This window comes from Ranitomeya variabilis, chromosome 8, assembly GCF_051348905.1.
Source record: "Ranitomeya variabilis isolate aRanVar5 chromosome 8, aRanVar5.hap1, whole genome shotgun sequence".
Classification (NCBI taxonomy): Eukaryota; Metazoa; Chordata; class Amphibia; order Anura; family Dendrobatidae; genus Ranitomeya; species Ranitomeya variabilis.
Window position 1 is genome coordinate 169,345,593 of NC_135239.1, and position 20,581 is coordinate 169,366,173.

A 20,581-nucleotide genomic window follows, 5' to 3' on the forward strand; every position below is an offset into this window, starting at 1 on the left:
AAATTTTTACTGCATCTAATCCAGTTAATAGTTTAGGGCCTAGGAGCAGTGTCTGCACTGTCCGACAAGCCCTGGTGCAATACGTTATGACGTATAGCCTGGGCCAACGAGCTCAAGATGTGGGGCAAATCACGCTGCAGGAGTGGTCTCAGATCAGGGACCTATGCACCCTTCTGCACAGTTTTGAAATAGCAACGAAGATGTTTAGTGCTGACGATGCCATTATCAGCATGACCATTTCGGTGATTTACATGCTGGAGCACACCTTACACAGTGTTTGGAGTCAGGTGGTGGAACAAGAGGAGGAGGAGGAACAGGAGGAGTCGTATGCGGAAGGGATCATATCTCCAAGGTCAAGAAGGTTGGCAGCTCAAAGGCAGCTGGAATTGGAGGCTTGGGGAGAGGGATTACCGAGGGCACAAGGTAGCAGCCAAACTATTGAGGAAGGTGCAGGAGGCGAGGAAGAAGTGGAGGACGAACTGGCGCTGGGCATGGAAGACTCATTAGATGAGGGAGACCTTGATCAAATTTCTGTTGTGCGAGGTTGGGGGGAGAGGGCAGACGAAGGAAGCATGATTCTCACCTCGCCACCACCAAGACAACAAGGACTTGGTCCTCCTGGACGCGCAAGACATATGAGTGCCTTCTTGCTGCACTACCTGCAACATGACCCTCGGATTGTCAGAATCCGAAGTAATGCCGACTACTGGGTAACCACACTCTTAGATCCCCGGTACAAAAGCAAATTTGGCAAAATAATTCCTGCCATAGAAAGGGATTCACGCATGCAGGAGTATCAGCAGGACTGTTACAGAATCTAATATCTGCTTTTCCACAAACCACCAGTAGTGCACGTAGTCAATCTCTGAGTTCTAACTTGCCAACCGTGGGACTATCGAGTCATCACTCTAACCGTAACAGTAACATCGTATCTGGTGGTAACATCAATTTTTTCCAATCGTTTCAAGATTTTTTTAGACCATCCTTTGCAAGGCCACAGGAGACAAGAAGTCTGACGCACAGCCAACGCCTAGAGAGGATGGTACAAGAGTATCTCCAAGTTAACATCGATGCCATGACTGTGGAACTGGACCCTTGCTCATTTTGAGCTTCCAATCTTGAAAAATGGCCTGAGCTCACCACTCACGCCTTGGAAATCTTGTTGTGCCCCGCAGCCAGCGTTCTCTCTGAACGTGTGTTCAGCGCTGCTGGTGGTGTGCTGACAGATAAGCGCACGCGGCTGTCCAGTGACAATGTAGACAGACTAACGTTCATCAAGATGAACAAATCCTGGATCCGCAAGGACTTTCTACCCCTGTGTCATCTTGGGGAGACTAAAAGCTTGATGATTTTTGAAAATCACCTCACCAACCGTTTTAAAAAACTCTGGCGAAATTAATGCCACTTAAGTGGTGTCTGTGGCCGAATTTTTGGAAAAAATGGAGACTCTTTTATTTAGTCCCCTTGCTGAGTTTTACATGACGTTGCCATCGTCAATTCCAGGTGGGTGGGGTCGTCTGCAGAGTTGTTTACTCATATTATGGCCTGGGATTCAGAGGTCTGCTCCAAAGCTTCAGTGTCTGCTAGTCAGCAGAGTAGCCCAGCCACCCACCGCCTGTTTACCTAAGTACTATTTTTAAAGGCATCTGGCCCAGGAAATCCTTTTGGGCCTAGTAGAATTTGGTGATACTCAGCAGCGTACCCCACCCATGAAGCAAGCTACACTGCCTGTTTACCTAACTACTATTTTGTAACGGCATCTAGCCCAGGAAATCCTTTTGGGCCTAGTAGAATTTAGTGCTACTCAGCAGTGTACCCCACCCATGAAGCAAGCTACACCTCCTGTTTACCTAGCTACTATTTTGTAACAGCATCTACACCAGGAAATCCTTTTGGGCCTAGTAGAATTTAGTGCTACTAAGCAGCGTACCCCACCCATGAAGCAAGCTACACCACCTGTTTACCTAAGTACTATTTTTAACGGCATCTGGCCCAGGAAATCTTTATGGGCCTAGTAGAATTTGGTGCTACTCAGCAGCGTACCCCACCCATGAAGCAAGCTACACCGCCTGTTTACCTAACTACTATTTTGTAATGGCATCTAGCCCAGGAAATCCTTTTGGGCCTAGTAGAATTTAGTGCTACTCAGCAGCGTACCCCACCCATGAAGCAAGCTACACCGCCTGTTTACCTAAGTACTATTTTAAACGGCATCTGGCCCAGGAAATCCTTTTGGGCCTAGTAGAATTTGGTGCTACTCAGCAGCGTACCCCACCCATGAAGCAAGCTACACCGCCTGTTTACCTAATTACTATTTTGTAACGGCATCTAGCCCGGGAAATCCTTTTGGGCCTAGTAGAATTTGTTGCTACTCAGCAGCGTACCCCACCCATGAAGCAAGCTACACTGCCTGTTTACCTAAGTACTATTTTTAACAGCATCTGGTCCAGAAAATCCGTTTTGGGCCTAGTAGAATTTAGTGCTACTCAGCAGCGTACCCCACCCATGAAGCAAGCTACACCACCTGTTTACCTAACTACTATTTTTTAACTGCATCTAGCCCAGGAAATCCTTTTGGGCCTAGTAGAATTTAGTGCTACTCAGCAGCGTACCCCACCCATGAAGCAAGCTACACCGCCTGTTTACCTAACTACTATTTTGTAACGGCATCTGGCCCAGGAAATCCTTTTGGGCCTAGTATCAATTTCTGCTACTCAGCAGAGTACCCCACCCATGAGGCAAGCTACACCACCTTCTTTCTTTCTCAATCTAACCTCTCGGCTCTGGGGTGTCCACTCTCCCTCCAGCTCTCTCCTTCTCACAGGTGGACTACCGCGTGTTTTCACATTGTGGCGAATCTTTTGGGCCCAGGCATAAGAAGTCGTCGAGGTAATGGATAATATGTGCCCCCTTACAAATGTCCATGACGACACATTCGAGGAAGCAACTAAACGCCTCAAATAGTGAGCAGGATATGGAGCACCCCATGGGAAAACAGCGATCTATGTAGTATGCTCCTTCACAGAAGCAGCCCAATGGGAGGCACAGGTAGTAACCGGAACGCCCCCTCAATGTCTGTTTTGGCCATTAGGGTGCCCTGTCCTAACTTCTTGACCCGCCTGATTGCCTCGTCAAAGGAGGTACAGTACATAGTACTGTACTTGGTTCCACGTCGATGTTGTCGTTTACTGACCTGCCCCTTGGATATGACAAATGGTGGATTAGTCTGAATGTATTGGGTTTATTTTTTGGCACAACTCCCAACGGGGGTACCACTACGTCTTCTAAGGAAAGTGTTCTGAATGGACCTGCCGCCATTCTACCTAAAGATATTTATTTTATTTTTTTTTTGTCAAGACGCCTGGGTGTTGGTAGAGTGAGTTTAGATTTTTACTCCAGCCTTTCTTGATTTTAGAAGGGCATGACATGCCTATATGCCTATATCTGTGTCTCCTCCTCCTTTTACTCCTCCACCTCTTTTCTTTTCGCATGACTATATGTAGTTGTGACTTTTCCATGTGTTTGTTGTGTCTTCTGAGCAGTTTGTCAGCTTTTGGACACCTTTTAAGGTGTTTTCTATGTGTTTTCCATGTGTCTGCATGTGTTTGTGTTTGCCTGCCATTGGTTTCAATGGGGTTTGACAGTGTTCGTCGAACATTCGACGAACAGTTCGTTGAACACGTCACTGTTCGACGAACCGAACCCGAACACCAGGGAGGTGGCTCATCTCTAGTAGGGATGTGGTAAGCATTTTGACACCACATATATTTCACAGAATTTTATACCATTGGACTATGGACATTGAAAACTTTAATCAGTTGGAGGGGTGCTTTTTTGCTTTTCCATAAATCTTTGATCTTTCCATTCTGATTTTTGTGAGGCAGCAGTGGCGGATTATAATGAGGTCAATGTGGGCGGTAGCCCAGGGCCCAGTAGTGTGGGGGGCCCTGGGCAACCGCACAGATTGACCGCTGCCATCAGGACATTACTGTCCTGACTGGCGTATGGGCATTGTGGGCAGAGGGGGCCCACATCGGGCCCCGTCTCATCTGCTCACCGGGCCCCTACCGGCGCTGCGGCAGTTTAACGCTATTGAAGTGCGCGGACAGGTGAGGAGAACTAAGTTTTTGTTTTTTTTTTTATTGCGAACGGCAATCCGGGGGGCCCGGGCCAGAATGCTTGACACTGGGGGCAGAATGCTGGACACACTGGGGCAATATGCTGGAGACACTGGGGCAGATTGCTGGACATACTGGGGCAATATGCTGGACACACTGGGGCAGGATGCTGGATACACTGGGGGCAGGATGCTGGACACAATGGGGGCAGAGGTGCTGGACATTGGGGCAGAGGTGCTGGACATTGGGGGCAGAGATACTTGACATTGGGGGCAGAGATGCTGGACATACTGGGGGCAGGATGCTGGACACATTGGGGGCAGGATGCTGGACACATTGGGGGCAGAGATGCTGGACACTGGGGGCAGAGATGCTGGACACTGGGAGCAGAGATGCTGGATACTGGGGGCAGAGATGTTTGACACTGGGGGCAGAGATATTGGACACACTGGGGGCAGGACTGGAGACATGGACAGAATGTAGATATGGGGCATGATTGGAGACACGGGGCAGAATGAAAGACATGGGGCAGGATTGGAGACAGATCGTGCAGGATCATGGGGCAGGATGGATATGATGGAGACTGATGGGGCAGGATGGGGAGATCATATGGGGCAGAATGGATACTCATGAGGGCAGGATGGGAGAACATATGGCTGGAGCCAGTAATGAGATACACGGGGCCAGGATGGGGATATTATTATTACCAAAGGGGCTAATTAAGGGATATTATTACTGCAGTGATGTTTTTTTTTTTTTTTGAGGAGACTGTTTTAAATGGGGGGGCGGTCCTATTACTGTGTAGAGTGGCAGTATGTTGCCTCTTTTTCTTCATGTGGTGTAATGTAGAAGTTGGGAAAAATAAAGTAATGTGTTCTACAAGCGGAGCTCGAGATAACTGTGTTATTTCCTGCAGAGACGACTCCTGGCTGGATGAAGTGATGGCGGTCTGTGCTGGATGAAAGATGATGGACTTCACCTAGAGATGTCACTGGTGAGTCAGTGTTACCTATACACTGACACTATACACTGTATACTATATACAGAGGTCCTGTATATAATGTCACCAGTGATCACTGTATAACCTCTACACAGACACTGCATACTTAGTAGGAACAGTCACAGATAAATCCACCAAATGCCTTCTCAAACAACAACCACAAACCACCATCTCCTAACCACGATGCAGTATAAGCTAGCTCTGGTAATGAGTGGTTGCCAGGGCCCAGATTATATAGGAGGTGGGAGCGGCCAACAGTGAACAGCTGAGAGCCTTAATGCAGGAAATCTTCCAAGAGCTCTCAACTGAGCAGATTAACCCCTGCACTGCTAAAAGAAACCTGCACCATTTAATATGAAGGTGAAGTGCTTCTAAACAATGTAGGAGGAGAAGAAATCAGATACTGTGGTTTCCTTACTCCTATCTGTAGTGGTAAACCCGTGACAGTAACACTGACAAGAGGCCTTTTATACCGTGCTTGTTTCAGGGTCTAACAGGCCACCTTATTTGGCAGATCCAGAGACCATTATTTGACGTCCAGTTGCCATGACAACCTTCCCCTTCAGCACCCTGATCATAGTGCTGGAGTGCCAATGGGGTTAAAGAGGGTGCTTCTCAAAACAATTTAGATGCCATGATTGCTATTGACTGCAGCATTTACAGTGTTTAACAGCTCTGATCAGTGCTGGCAATTATCCTTGCTGTTGCTGTTGCTGTTGCTGTAGGAGCCTGGCTCTCCGTTAAACCGAGCTCCTGTGTTATATACGTTGAAAAAAGAATGGTCCGTAAAGTTCACCTTTTCTCCACCAGTTCTACATTCTCTATCGCTGGATTATATATAACCTACAGTGTAATTTATTATTAGAAAAGCACCCAGATCTGACTAACTTCCGAACATCCTTTTTAAAATGTGGAGCCCAAAACTTGATCCAATGTTTTAGATGTGGCCTTACAAGTGATATAAAAAGGAGTAGTAATACTTTAGGATTTCTTTTTCTTTATTTATACACCCTAAAATGTATTTTGCTTTTGCAGCTGCTGCCTGACATTGAGTACTGCTGCTCAGCTTACTTGTAACCAGAATACCCAAGTGCTTCTCCTGTTCTGTAGTTCCTAGTATATCTCTATTTAATGTACAGTTGTGTGAAAAAGTGTTTGCCCCTTTCCTGATTTCCTATTCTTTTGCATGTTTGTCACACTTAAATGCTTCAGATCACCAAACAAATTGAAATATTAGACAAAGATAACACAAGTAATCACAAAATGCAGTTTTTAAATAAAGGTCTTTATTATTAAGGGAAAAAGAAATCCAAACCAACAGGATCCTGTGTGAAAAAGTGACTGGCAATTCACATGACACAATATATATAAAAAGATGCAGGACATAATACACACAATGTGATTGGTGTCTTCACGGGTAGGACATGGAATGTGATAGCAATTGTCCACCACCCTTACATTAGCACAAATCCTTGTGGTTCCCACTGTTGACTACGTTCCATTTAGATTATGTACAATTTACAATGACTTTGTTTCCTGTTTGTTTAACTATTTGCATGTAGGTTCCCCTAGTTCCTGCTTTGGGAGCTTCAGTATAAGAGCTGTTTTGGATGTCAGTGATAATATATAATTGGTTCAGTGTCAGACGGCACATCTCCTGACCCGAGCATGACAGCTTCATAGAAATATATGAAGCCATTGCGCTCGGGTCAGGAGATGTGCGGCACACCTGTGCATTGCGATCTGACATCAGACCGATTATCATGGACATCTGAAACAGCCAAAGGCTGTTGTGTGGTTCAGTATTAAATACCTTTGCAAAGTACAGATAAATCATATCAGCTGCATGACCAACATCTAGATTTAGATTACCTCCTCATAGAGACCCAACATGTTGGCTAGACACGACTTATCTTTCATGAATCCATGCTGGTTCTCAGTTATTACAATTGAAACTAGAAGTTTATATACACTAAATGAAAAAGCACATATGCATTTGTTTCTCAATATCTCACATATAATCAAAATAAACCTTTACCAATTGCCTTGTAATGTTTTCATTTCCTGTTCTGTCCAGATGTCACCGTTTCCCAGAATTCCAAGTGGAGGAAGTTCACCAACCGCCATATTGGGACACTCAAGTGAGGAGTATCTCAATATGGAAACTGCTGCTGGTACCAACCTGTTGCGCGGTACCACCAGCGGAACACCACACACACATACACACACACTATACGCTGTACGTGTAGCGCCCCCACTGTCGCAGGGCCGAGGGGTACCCGGTACCGGGTGTCTAAGTCTCTGTTCTGGAGTTGTCACGGTGGCTAGACCCGGTCCGTGACCCTGCTGAGGGGCGTACAATGAAGGTGGTGGTATGGGATGTCGTTATGGTGTGGTGAAGTGCCGGTCGCGGTAAATAACGAGAACACCAGGTTGCAGTCTCTTTACCTCTTTACTGAAGGCTTCAGGATCCTCAGTCCGGAATACGGTTAACCAGGCTACGCAAGTCCGGCTGGTCCGATGGCACCTCCAGAGTTCCCTTTGCAGGTGGAAATCTGTGCCTACCTTCTAGCGCTTGTGTGTTGTGGTCCTCCCCTGCTGTGCTTACGGGATAGTCCCCACAACTGTTATGTCTGTTTCTCGTGTTCCCTCACAACTCGATTCTGATGTTCTTCCACGTCCCCCAGATCTTATGGTTAGGACGCACCCGTATGACGGGGAGGCTCGGAGCTCTTCTGGGACTCTAGCGTCGCCCCACTCCTGTTGTTACCCCCCTGTGTCTTCCTAGGTCAATTGGGTGAGACAGCCCGCCTATAACTGACTGTCCTGCCGTAGGTTTGAAGTTTGGCCTGGAGCTCTATACTTCCTCGGCGTTCCGGCCACCGGTTATGCGCCTCAGTAGGATGTTGCCTCGTCTTACAGCACGACTCCTACTGGTATTCTCCTTGTTGCGTTGATCTCGTTTCTCACTCAGCACAATAAACCTCGCTTCTTGTCCTTTCTTGGGGTACCGCCGCTATATCGTGCAGGCGCGGTCCCGTAACGTTCTCTCTGGTTGCTAGGCCTCTGTCAGGATCCCACCCCTGACAGGGACCCCTCCGAATCTTCCCCTACAACACCCTCTGCCACAAGGTGTTGCCTGGTTCCAACCCAGTCAGCTTTCTCCTCTAACTTCCTGCCTAACCCCCAGTTTTACCAGATTGTGAGGAGTGGCCTAATACATAGAACCCTTAGCTCCCCCTGGAGGCCAGACTGTGAAGTGTATTGGTGTCTGTGATACCTGGTCAGATGAACTCCTTCAGTGCAGTCAGACGTAACATCACTCCCCTTAGTGGCAGAGCAACATTACTGCAATGACCAGGACTCTGGGGCACTGCATACGCACCACACACACTCACATTCACACACTCTCACTCACACACTCACTCTCACACACACACACACACACACACATTAGCACTCACACTCATGCAGCCTCTTGCACAGTACCAACAGCGTAACACCATCGCGAACAAGCCGCCGCCGGGATCAGACAAATTATTCACTGACTGCTGCCATCTTTGTACAGGAAGATTAGTTTTAATGTGCCCATCTCCTGGGCAGGGAAGGAAGCAAAAGACAATACTGACATTACAGCAGGGCATCACAGTGGATTCAGTTTGTGAGGTAAAATATTTCACAGACTGTTTTTTAAAAATATTTTACCTCACAAAATGTATCCTCTGTGATCTCCTGTTGTAATGTCAGTATTGTCTTTTGCTTCCTCCTCTGCCCAGGAGCTGTGATATGTTCGGTACACGGTCAGACACAATTTTTAAAATTAACTTTTGTTCGTGGGAAAACCCCTTTAAAAAGCAAATATCAATGCCAACATGGTTCCTGCTAAAAAGTACGCCAATGACAATGAAAGCAAAGCAGCAAAGGCACAATGTCGAAGACAACAAAGGGCAAATGAGACTCTTGAAGATCAACAGCATCGCTGGGACAAAAACAATGCATATGCAGCGCCCCAGAGTCCTGGTCGTTGCAGTACTGTGGCTCCGCCGCTAAGGGGGGCTAAGGTACGTCTGATGGCACTGAAGGAGTTCATCTGACCAGGTATCACAGACACCAATACATTTCACAGTCTGGCCTCCAGGGGGAGCTAAGGGTTCTATTTATTAGGCCACTCCTCACAAGCTGGTAAAACTGGGGGTTAGGCAGGAAGTTAGAGAGAAAGCTGACTGGGTTGGAACCAGGCAACACCTTGTGGCAGAGGGTGTTGTAGGGGAAGATTCGGAGGGGTCCCTGTCAGGGGTGGGATCCTGACAGAGGCCTAGCAACCAAAGAGAACGTTACGGGACCGCGCCTGCACGATATAGCGGCGGTACCCCAAGAAAGGATAAGAAGCGAGATTTATTGTGCTGAGTGAGAAACGAGATCAACGCACAAGGAGAATACCAGTAGGAGTCGTGCTGTAAGACGAGGCAACATCCTATTGAGTCGCATAACCGGTGGCCGGAACCCCGAGGAAGTATAGAACTCCAAGCCAAACTTCGAACCTACGGCAGGACAGTCAGTTACAGGCGGGCTGTCTCACCCAGACCCAGGAAGACACAGGGGGGTAACAACAGGAGTGGGGCGACGCAAGAGTCCCGGAAGAGCTCCGAGCCTCCCGTCATACGGGTGCGTCCTAACCGTAAGACCAGGGGGACGTAGAGGGAGAACATCAGATCGAGTTGTGAGGGAACACGAGAAACAGACACAACAGTTGTGGGGTACTATCCCGTAAGCACAGCAGGGGAGGACCACAACACAAGCGCAGGAAGGTAGGCACAGATTTCCACCTGCAAAGGGAACTCTGGAGGTGCCATCGGACCGGCCGGACTTGTGCAGCCCGGTTAACCGTATTCCGGATTGAGGACTCAGAAGCCTTCAGTAAAGAGGTAAAGAGACTGCAACCTGGTGTCCTCGTTATTGACCGCGACCGGCACTACACCGCACCATAACATCAGCATTACCACCACCTTTCATTGTGCGCCCCTCAGCAGGGTCACGGACCGGGTTTAGCCACCGTGACAACCCCAGAGCAGAGACTCAGAGTCCCGGTACCGGGTACCCCTCGGCCCTGCGGCAGTGGGGGCGCTGCAAACTTGGCGTCACGAACAGGATCTACTTAAGCCTGAAGAATCAGGTCATGTGTGCCTTGGAACTGTAATTTATTATACTTGGACTGCGACTTTTTGCAAAGACTGTGCTGCGCCACTTGCCGCCAAAATCCGCCATTACAGCGCTGAGGAGAGCGCAGGAGAAGAAGAGGGGCGTGGAGTGGGCGTAGACAAGCTGGAGAGCGCGAAAGACAATGGCCGCCCAGTCTAAATATTTCTGCACCGTGAGGACGTGTCCGTCAGCAGCCGAGATCCGCCTCCTAATCCTCAATGGAGGACGGAGACAACGAAAACGAAACCGCCCACGAAGGAGAGAGCGGGAAAAGGATCAGGAAGCGACCCACGTGGAGGACGCCATGGCCAGCAGCTCGGAACCCGAACGCGGGGTGGAAGCAGAAGACTCCCCCAACTACCCGGACGAGCACCGCAGCCAATTCTCCACGGACAGCGCTGATCTCTTGCAGGCTGAGATGGGAGACTTGATCCACTAGCTCCTTCAGCTGAATGTGAAGGCCCAGGCTCCGCACCAGGTAACGCCGGAAGGAAGTTCTCTGGCATTGGATCTTGTACCACGAACAGAGTTGCTGCTGAGGCCCTTGCCGACACCGCCAGCGGAACTCGTCGCAGAAGAAGAGCCTGCATTGACCAGTGAGTCCGCCGACCCCGTCCCGCTGGTGGAGGGCTTGTTAGTAGGCCCCGTTGCAGCACCCCCTCTCCCTGGGACCCATAGACGCCAGCGCCTGTTACCATGGGAGGAGAAGACGGGTATGGAGCACCTCCTGAAAGCCCCGATTCTGCCAAATACCCTGCTGTGTGAAGCCCATGCAGAGCGCACCGTATGCCGCTGGGTGAACCCAGGATCCAACCTCATGGGGTTCCCCGGGGTTAAGACACAGGAAGGGGAGATGGTGCAGGCCCTGAGCTGGGAGGAATACCAGACCCAGCTGGAACAGCAGTGGGAGGAAAAGGAAGAGGCGTACCAGGCCGGGCTGGAGGCCCACCATCAAAAAGACCTGGCGGTCAAGGACCGGGCCCGCAAGGACCCCGCCGCTCACCAGGCCCCGCGCAGGCAGGGCACCATCACCACTTTCAAGCTCCGCGGAGGCTGGGGCTTCATTAAAGAGCCGGGTCTGTATGCGGAGGTGTTTGTCAACCGAAGGGACGTGGAGTCGCATCTCAGAGAGGGCCACTCAGACCGGGATCTCTACCCGGGGGACGAAGTTAGTTACACCAGGCATTTTGGGGAAAAGGGGTGGTTTGCCCTGAATGTCCCCAAGAGGCAGAACCCTGTGACACCCCCGATTAAGGTGCCAGTGAAGCTGACCCCTGTAGCAAAGGTGCCCCCTTGTGGTCAGCCCATGATCATCACCAGGACCACTGAGGTCACCCCAATGTGCACTATGGTCAAGACCACGACATGCAGCATCGTCACCTCGACCACCCTCGTGGCCAAGGAGGCACCTCTTCAGGTGGGTGGTGCTCTTGCTGCTCCAGAACTGAAGACAGTGGGTACGCAGACCCCCAGATGGGACAACACTTCCCCTTACGCAGTACCAGGCGGTGCGCAATACCCTAGGGGGTTGCCTCCGCCGGTGCTGCCTCCTGAGTGGTTCAAGTAACTATCCTAACACATTGCAAGAAAACTGAGTAAGCAAAAATGCTTTATTGAATGTACATAGTTAATTGTTTTCACTGTTTTGCTGCTAAAACCCGTAGGGGTTAGTGGTGAGTCCTCTTAGGAGCCATATAGGGATGGCTCAGTGATCTTGAACTGAAAGAAAAATGATATGTTCTATACTGTGTATAGTAGTGGAAGGACAGTAGGCTCGGGCGGAAAGGGGCGGTCCTGTACAGAAAGGAGAGGCAGTAGGTCTGGAGCAGTTAGGACAGGCGGTCCTGCAGACGTAAAGTAGGAGAATGCATAAAAGTTGATTAGCCTTATAATGTGATTATAAGAAGGTCTTTAGTGGATTTAGCGAGTACGTCCTTAAAGGCAATGTTAAACTATTGTTCAGAATTTGCACTCAGTAGAATACCCGGTTGGGTAAGAAAAGTATTTATAGTATGTTATTTAAAGTATTTAACCATGGTTGTAACGTTCAAGTGTCCTCACCTCCCATAAAGGGAAGCTCTGTTTAAAAGTTTACTTGTACTTGCATTTTCAAAATTGTTTTTCTTTTTGCTGACATGTATTGTTGTTTTCTTCCCAGTCCAGGAGTACTGGATTTAACCGGGGGAGAGTGCAGCGCCCCAGAGTCCTGGTCGTTGCAGTACTGTGGCTCCACCGCTAAGGGGGGCTATGGCACGTCTGATGGCACTGAAGGAGTTCATCTGACCAGGTATCACAGACACCAATACATTTCACAGTCTGGCCTCCAGGGGGAGCTAAGGGTTCTATTTATTAGGCCACTCCTCACAAGCTGGTAAAACTGGGGGTTAGGCAGGAAGTTAGAGAGAAAGCTGACTGGGTTGGAACCAGACAACACCTTGTGGCAGAGGGTGTTGTAGGGGAAGATTCGGAGGGGTCCCTGTCAGGGGTGGGATCCTGACAGAGGCCTAGCAACCAAAGAGAACGTTACGGGACCGCGCCTGCACGATATAGCGGCGGTACCCCAAGAAAGGATAAGAAGCGAGATTTATTGTGCTGAGTGAGAAACGAGATCAACGCACAAGGAGAATACCAGTAGGAGTCGTGCTGTAAGATGAAGCAACATCCTATTGAGTCGCATAACCGGTGGCCGGAACGCCGAGGAAGTATAGAGCTCCAAGCCAAACTTCGAACCTACGGCAGGACAGTCAGTTACAGGCGGGCTGTCTCACCCAGACCCAGGAAGACAGGGGGGTAACAACAGGAGTGGGGCGACGCAAGAGTCCCGGAAGAGCTCCGAGCCTCCCGTCATACGGGTGCGTCCTAACCGTAAGACCAGGGGGACGTAGAGGGAGAACATCAGATCGAGTTGTGAGGGAACACGAGAAACAGACACAACAGTTGTGGGGTACTATCCGTAAGCACAGCAGGGGAGGACCACAACACAAGCGCAGGAAGGTAGGCACAGATTTCCACCTGCAAAGGGAACTCTGGAGGTGCCATCGGACCGGCCGGACTTGCGCAGCCCAGTTAACCGTATTCCGGATTGAGGACTCAGAAGCCTTCAGTAAAGAGGTAAAAAGACTGCAACCTGGTGTCCTCGTTATTGACCGCGACCGGCACTACACCGCACCATAACATCAGCATTACCACCACCTTTCATTGTGCGCCCCTCAGCAGGGTCACGGACCGGGTCTAGCCACCGTGACAACCCCAGAGCAGAGACTCAGAGGCCCGGTACCGGGTACCCCTCGGCCCTGCGGCAGTGGGGGCGCTGCACATATAAGCGTAGGCATCAAGCATATGAGTCCCCTGATGCAAAAGTCATTAGATTATCACAGGATGCCTTTAGGCAACAACAGCGCCGCATGCCTGCCCCCATCGTGACATTACATCGGGCCTCCATCTAGTTATTAATATTTGCCAAATGCCAGAATAATGGGAGAGAGAAAATGTTTTAACCCCTTCGCGCCATGCGCCGTACTAGTACTGCGCTGCCGGCACTGCATTTGTGCCAGCAGCAGTACTAGTACGGCGCATCGATCACCGCGGTCTCGCGCTGAGCGCCGCGGTGATCGGGTGCGGGTGTCAGCTGTATATGACAGCTGACACCCCGCAGCAATGCCCACGATCGGCGCTATTGCCGATCGCGGGCATTTAACCCCTCTGATGCCGCTGTCAATAGTGACAGCGGCATAAAAGGGGATCGCGCAGGGACGGGGACTACCTGCGCTCTCCCACCGGAGCAACGCGATGAGATCGAGCTGCTCCAGTGACCTGGAAGGAGTCCCCGGATCCAAGATGGCCGCGGGACTCCTTCCGGGTGATGAGATGACCTAGCTTGCCGGCGTCTGCTTAGAGTTCCTAATAGCAGGCACCGGCAAGCCTCTGCCCTTGCCTGTCAGATCAGTGATCTGTGATGTCCCCCCTGGGACAAAGTAAAAAGTAAAAAAAAAAATGTCCACATGTGTAAAAAAAAAGGAAAAAAGGAAAAAAAAAATCCTAAATAAAGAAAAAAAAAAAAAAAATTCCCATAAATACATTTCTTTATCTAAATAAAAAAAAAATCACACAATAAAAGTACACATATTTAGTATCGCCGCGTCCGTAACGACCCCACCTATAAAACTATATCACTAGTTAACCCCTTCAGTGAACACCGTAAAAAAAAAAAAAAAAAACGAGGCAAAAAACAACGCTTTATTCTCATACTGCCAAACAAAAAGTGGAATAACACGTGATCAAAAAGACGGATATAAATAACCATGGTACCGCTGAAAACGTCATCTTGTCCCGCAAAAAAAAAGCCGCCATACAGCATCATCAGCAGAAAAATAAAAAAGTTATAGCTCTCAGATTAAAGCGATGCCAAAAAATTATATAAATGAGGTATCGCTGTAATCGTACTGACCTGAGGAATAAAACTGCTTTATCAATTTTACCACACGTGGAATGGTATAAATGCCCCCCCTAAAAGAATTTCAGGAATTGCTGGTTTTTGTTCATTCCGCCTCCCAAAAATCGGAATAAAAAGCGATAAAAAAATGTCATGTGCCCGAAAATGGTACCAATAAAAACGTCAACTCGTCCCGCAAAAAACAAAATCTCACATGACTCTGTGGGCCAAAATATGGATAAATTATAGCTCTCAAAATGTGGTGATGCAAAAACTATTTTTTGCAATAAAAAGCATCTTTTAGTGTGTGATGGCTGCCAACCATAAAAATCCGCCAAAAAAAGCTATAAAAGTAAATCAAACCCCCCTTCATCACCCCCTTAGTTAATGAAAAATAATAACATTTTAAAAAATTTATGTATTTCCATTTTCCCATTAGGGTTAGGGTTAGGGCTAGGGTTAGGTGTTGTGAATTCCGTTCTTGAACTCCCTCCTGTGGTCATGAATGATACTTCGGCGAGTTCTGTCCATGGACTCCCTCTGGTGGCTGTGAGTGGAACTGCTGGTTCTGAGGTTGCTTCCTCAGCTGCCCTCGTTTGCGGCTGGGTTGGCTTCTCTATTTAACTCCACTCAGATCGTTACTCCATGCCAGCTGTCAATGTATTAGCACTGGTTCAGATCTCTCTCGGATCTTTCTGATGACCTGTCTACTCCAGCAGAAGCTAAGTCCCTGCTAGTTCATTTGTTGTTCATTGTGTACTGAATATATTTCTTAGTACTTGCTAAGTGCTAGTCCAGCTTGCTAACATGATATTGCCTTGCTAGCTGGAAGCTCTGGGTTGCAGAGTGGCACCTCCGCACCGTGAGTCGGTGCGGGGGTCTTTTTGCACACTCTGCGTGGCTTTTTGTAGTTTTTTGTGCTGACCGCATAGATCCCTTTCCTATCCTCAGTCTATCTAGTAAGTCTGGCCTCCTTTGCTGAAACCTGTTTCATCCCTGTGTTTGTGGCTTTCCTCTTAACTCACAGTTAATATATGTGGGGGGCTGCCTTTACCTTTGGGGAATTTTCTCTGAGGCAAGGTAAGGCTTATTTTCCTATCTTTAGGGGTAGTTAGCTCTTAGGCTGTGAAGAGGCGTCTAGGGAGAGTTAGGTACGCTCCACAGCTATTTCTAGTGTGTGTGTTATAGGATTAGGATTTGCGGTCAGCAGAGTTCCCACTTCCCAGAGCTCATCCTGCCTTCTAGTTTAACCATCAGGTCATTCCAGGTGCACCTAACCACCTAACCACCAGGTTCATAACAGTACAGCTGGCCCACAAAGTGTTAATGCATCTCAATAGAGGGATAAGAGAAGTTCTGAGACCATTTTTTTTTCTCTGCAGTGTGTTTTGTCTTTCTTTTCCCCTTAACCTCTGGGTGGTTCAGGACTCAGGTGTAGATATGGACATTCAAGGTCTGTCCTCTTGTGTTGATCACCTCACTGCGAGGGTACAAAGCATTCAAGATTATGTAGTTCAGAATCCTATGTTAGAGCCTAGAATTCCAATTCCTGATTTGTTTTTTGGAGATAGATCTACATTTCTGAATTTCAAAAATAATTGTAAACTGTTTCTTGCTTTGAAACCCCGCTCCTCTGGTGACCCCATTCAGCAAGTAAAAATCATTATTTCTTTGTTACGTGGCAACCCACAAAACTGGGCATTCTCCCTTGCGCCAGGAGATCCTGCATTGCTTAATGTGGATGCGTTTTTTCTGGCGCTTGGATTGCTTTATGACGAACCTAACTCTGTGGATCAGGCAGAGAAAATCTTGCTAGCTTTGTGTCAAGGTCAGGATGAAGCGGAGGTATATTGCCAGAAGTTTAGAAAGTGGTCTGTGCTTACTCAATGGAATGAGTGTGCCCTTGCAGCAATTTTCAGAAAAGGTCTTTCTGAAGCCCTTAAGGATGTTATGGTGGGGTTTCCCACGCCTGCTGGTCTGAATGAATCAATGTCCTTGGCCATTCAGATCGATCGGCGCTTGCGTGAACGCAAGGTTGTGCGCCATTTGGCGGTGTTCTCTGAGCAGAGGCCTGAGTCTATGCAATGTGATAGGACTTTGACCAGAGCTGAACGGCAAGAACACAGACGTCAGAATGGGCTGTGTTTTTACTGTGGTGACCCCGCTCATGCTATCTCTGATTGTCCTAAGCGCACTAAGCGGTTCGCTAGGTCCGTCACCATTGGTACTGTACAGCCTAAATTTCTTTTGTCCGTTACTCTGATTTGCCCTTTGTCGTCCTACTCTGTTATGGCATTTGTGGACTCAGGCGCTGCCCTGAATTTGATGGACTTAGAGTTTGCCAGGCGCTGTGGTTTTTTCTTGGAGCCCTTGCAGTATCCTATTCCATTAAGGGGAATTGATGCTACGCCTTTGGCCTAGAATAAGCCTCAGTACTGGACTCAGTTGACCATGTGCATGGCTCCTGCACATCAGGAAGATGTTCGCTTTTTGGTGTTGCATAATTTGCATGATGTGGTCGTATTGGGTTTGCCATGGCTACAGGTCCATAATCCAGTATTGGATTGGAAATCAATGTCTGTGTCCAGTTGGGGTTGTCAAGGGGTACATGGTGACGTTCCGTTGTTGTCAATTTCTCCTTCTACTCCCTCTGAAGTCCCTGAGTTTTTGTCGGATTACCGAGATGTATTCGATGAGCCCAAATCCAGTGCCCTACCTCCTCATAGGGATTGTGATTGTGCTATTAATTTGATTCCTGGTAGTAAATTTCCTAAGGGACGACTTTTCAATTTATCTGTGCCGGAACACGCCGCTATGCGGAGTTATATAAAGGAGTCCTTGGAGAAAGGGCATATTCGCCCGTTGTCGTCACCGTTGGGAGCAGGATTCTTTTTTGTGGCCAAGAAGGATGGTTCTCTGAGACCTTGTATAGATTACCGCCTTCTCAATAAAATCACGGTCAAATTTCAGTACCCTTTGCCTCTACTGTCTGATTTGTTTGCTCGGATTAAGGGGGCTAGTTGGTTCACCAAGATAGATCTTCGAGGGGCGTATAATCTGGTGCGTATTAAACAGGGCATGGAAAACAGCATTTAATACGTCCGAGGGCCATTTTGAGTACCTGGTGATGCCATTCGGGCTTTCTAATGCTCCATCTGTGTTTCAGTCCTTTATGCATGACATCTTCCGAAAGTATTTGGATAGATTCATTATTGTATATTTGGATGATATTTTGGTCTTTTCGGATGATTGGGAGTCTCATGTGAAGCAGGTCAGAATGGTGTTCCAGGTTCTTCGTGCTAATTCTTTGTTTGTGAAGGGGTCTAAATGTCTCTTCGGAGTTCAGAAGGTTTCCTTTTTGGGTTTCATTTTTTCCCCTTCTACTATCGAGATGGATCCTGTTAAAGTTCAGGCCATTTATGATTGGACTCAGCCTACATCTGTGAAGAGCCTTCAGAAATTCTTGGGCTTTGCTAATTTTTACCGTCGCTTCATCGCTAATTTTTCTAGTGTTGTTAAACCGTTGACTGATTTGACCAAGAAAGGTGCTGATGTGGTGAATTGGTCCTCTGCGGCCGTTGAGGCTTTTCGGGAGTTGAAACGTCGTTTCTCTTCGGCCCCTGTGTTGTGTCAGCCAGATGTTTCGCTCCCTTTTCAGGTCGAGGTTGATGCTTCTGAGATTGGAGCAGGGGCTGTTTTGTCTCAAAGATCTTCTGATGGCTCTGTGATGAAGCCATGTGCTTTCTTTTCTAGAAAGTTTTCGCCTGCTGAGCGTAATTATGATGTTGGCAATCGGGAGTTGTTGGCTATGAAGTGGGCATTCGAGGAGTGGTGACATTGGCTTGAAGGAGCCAAGCATCGCGTAGTGGTCTTAACGGATCACAAAAATCTGACTTATCTCGAATCTGCTAAGCGGTTGAATCCTAGACAGGCTCGATGGTCGCTGTTTTTCTCCCGTTTCAATTTTGTGGTTTCATACCTTCCGGGTTCTAAGAATGTGAAGGCCGATGCCCTTTCAAGGAGTTTTGTGCCTGATTCCCCGGGAGTTCCTGAGACGGCTGGTATTCTCCAAGAGTAGGTAATTCTGTCTGCCATCTCACCTGATTTGCGGCGGGTGCTGCAGGAGTTTCAGGCTGATAGACCTGACCGTTGTCCAGCAGAAAAACTGTTTGTCCCTGATAGATGGACTAGTAGAGTTATCTCTGAGGTTCATTGTTCGGTGTTGGCTGGTCATCCTGGGATTTTTGGTACCAGAGATTTGGTGGCTAGGTCCTTTTGGTGGCCTTCCTTGTCACGGGATGTGCGTTCTTTTGTGCAGTCTTGTGGGACTTGTGCTCGGGCCAAGCCCTGCTGTTCTCGTGCCTGTGGGTTACTTTTGCCCTTGCCAGTCCCGAAAAGGCCTTGGACGCATGTTTCCATGGATTTTATTTCAGATCTCCCTGTCTCTCAAAGGATTTCGGTCATCTGGGTGGTTTGTGATCGCTTCTCTAAGATGGTCCATTTGGTACCCTTGCCTAAATTACCTTCCTCCTCTGATTTGGTTCCACTATTTTTCCAGCATGTGGTTCGTTTGCATGGCATTCCGGAGAACATCGTGTCGGACAGAGGTTCCCAGTTTGTTTCAAGGTTTTGGCGGTCCTTTTGTGCTAAGATGGGCATTGATTTGTGTTTCTCTTCGGCTTTCCATCCTCAGACAAATGGCCAAACCGAACGAACTAATCAGACTTTGGAGACCTATCTGAGATGCTTTGTTTCTGCTGATCAGGATGATTGGGTGACCTTCTTGCCATTGGCTGAGTTCGCCCTTAATAATCGGGCCAGTTCGGCTACCTTGGTTTCACCTTTTTTTTGTAATTCTGGTTTTCATCCTTGTTTTTCTTCAGGGCAGGTTGAGCCTTCGGACTGTCTTGGTGTGGATTCTGTGGTGGACAGGTTGCAGCAAATTTGGACTCATGTAGTGGACAATTTGACATTGTCCCAGGAGAAGGCTCAACGTTTCGCCAACCGCCGTCGCTGTGTTGGCCCCCGACTTCGTGTTGGGGATTTGGTTTGGTTGTCGTATCGTCATGTCCCTATGAAGGTTTCATCTCCTAAGTTTAAGCCTCGTTTCATTGGTCCTTATAAGATTTCTGAAATTCTCAATCCTGTGTCGTTTCGTTTGGCCCTTCCAGCTTCTTTTGCCATCCATAATGTGTTCCATAGGTCGTTGTTGCGGAGATATGTGGCGCCTATGGTTCCCTCCGTTGACCCTCCTGCTCCGGTGTTGGTCGAGGGGGAGTTGGAGTATGTGGTGGAGAAGATTTTGGATTCTCGTATTTCGAGACGGAAACTTCAGTACCTGGTCAAATGGAAGGGCTATGGTCAGGAGGATAATTCCTGGGTTTTTGCCTCCGATGTACATGCGGCCGAGTTGGTTCGTGCCTTTCATTTGGCTCATCCTGATCGGCCTGGGGGCTCTGGTGAGGGTTCGGTGACCCCTCCTCAAGGGGGGGTACTGTTGTGAATTCCGTTCTTGAACTCCCTCCTGTGGTCATGAATGATACTTCGGCGAGTTCTGTCCATGGACTCCCTCTGGTGGCTGTGAGTGGAACTGCTGGTTCTGAGGTTGCTTCCTCAGCTGCCCTCGTTTGCGGCTGGGTTGGCTTATCTATTTATCTCCACTCAGATCGTTACTCCATGCCAGCTGTCAATGTATTAGCACTGGTTCAGATCTCTCTCGGATCTTTCTGATGACCTGTCTACTCCAGCAGAAGCTAAGTCCCTGCTAGTTCATTTGTTGTTCATTGTGTACTGAATATATTTCTTAGTACTTGCTAAGTGCTAGTCCAGCTT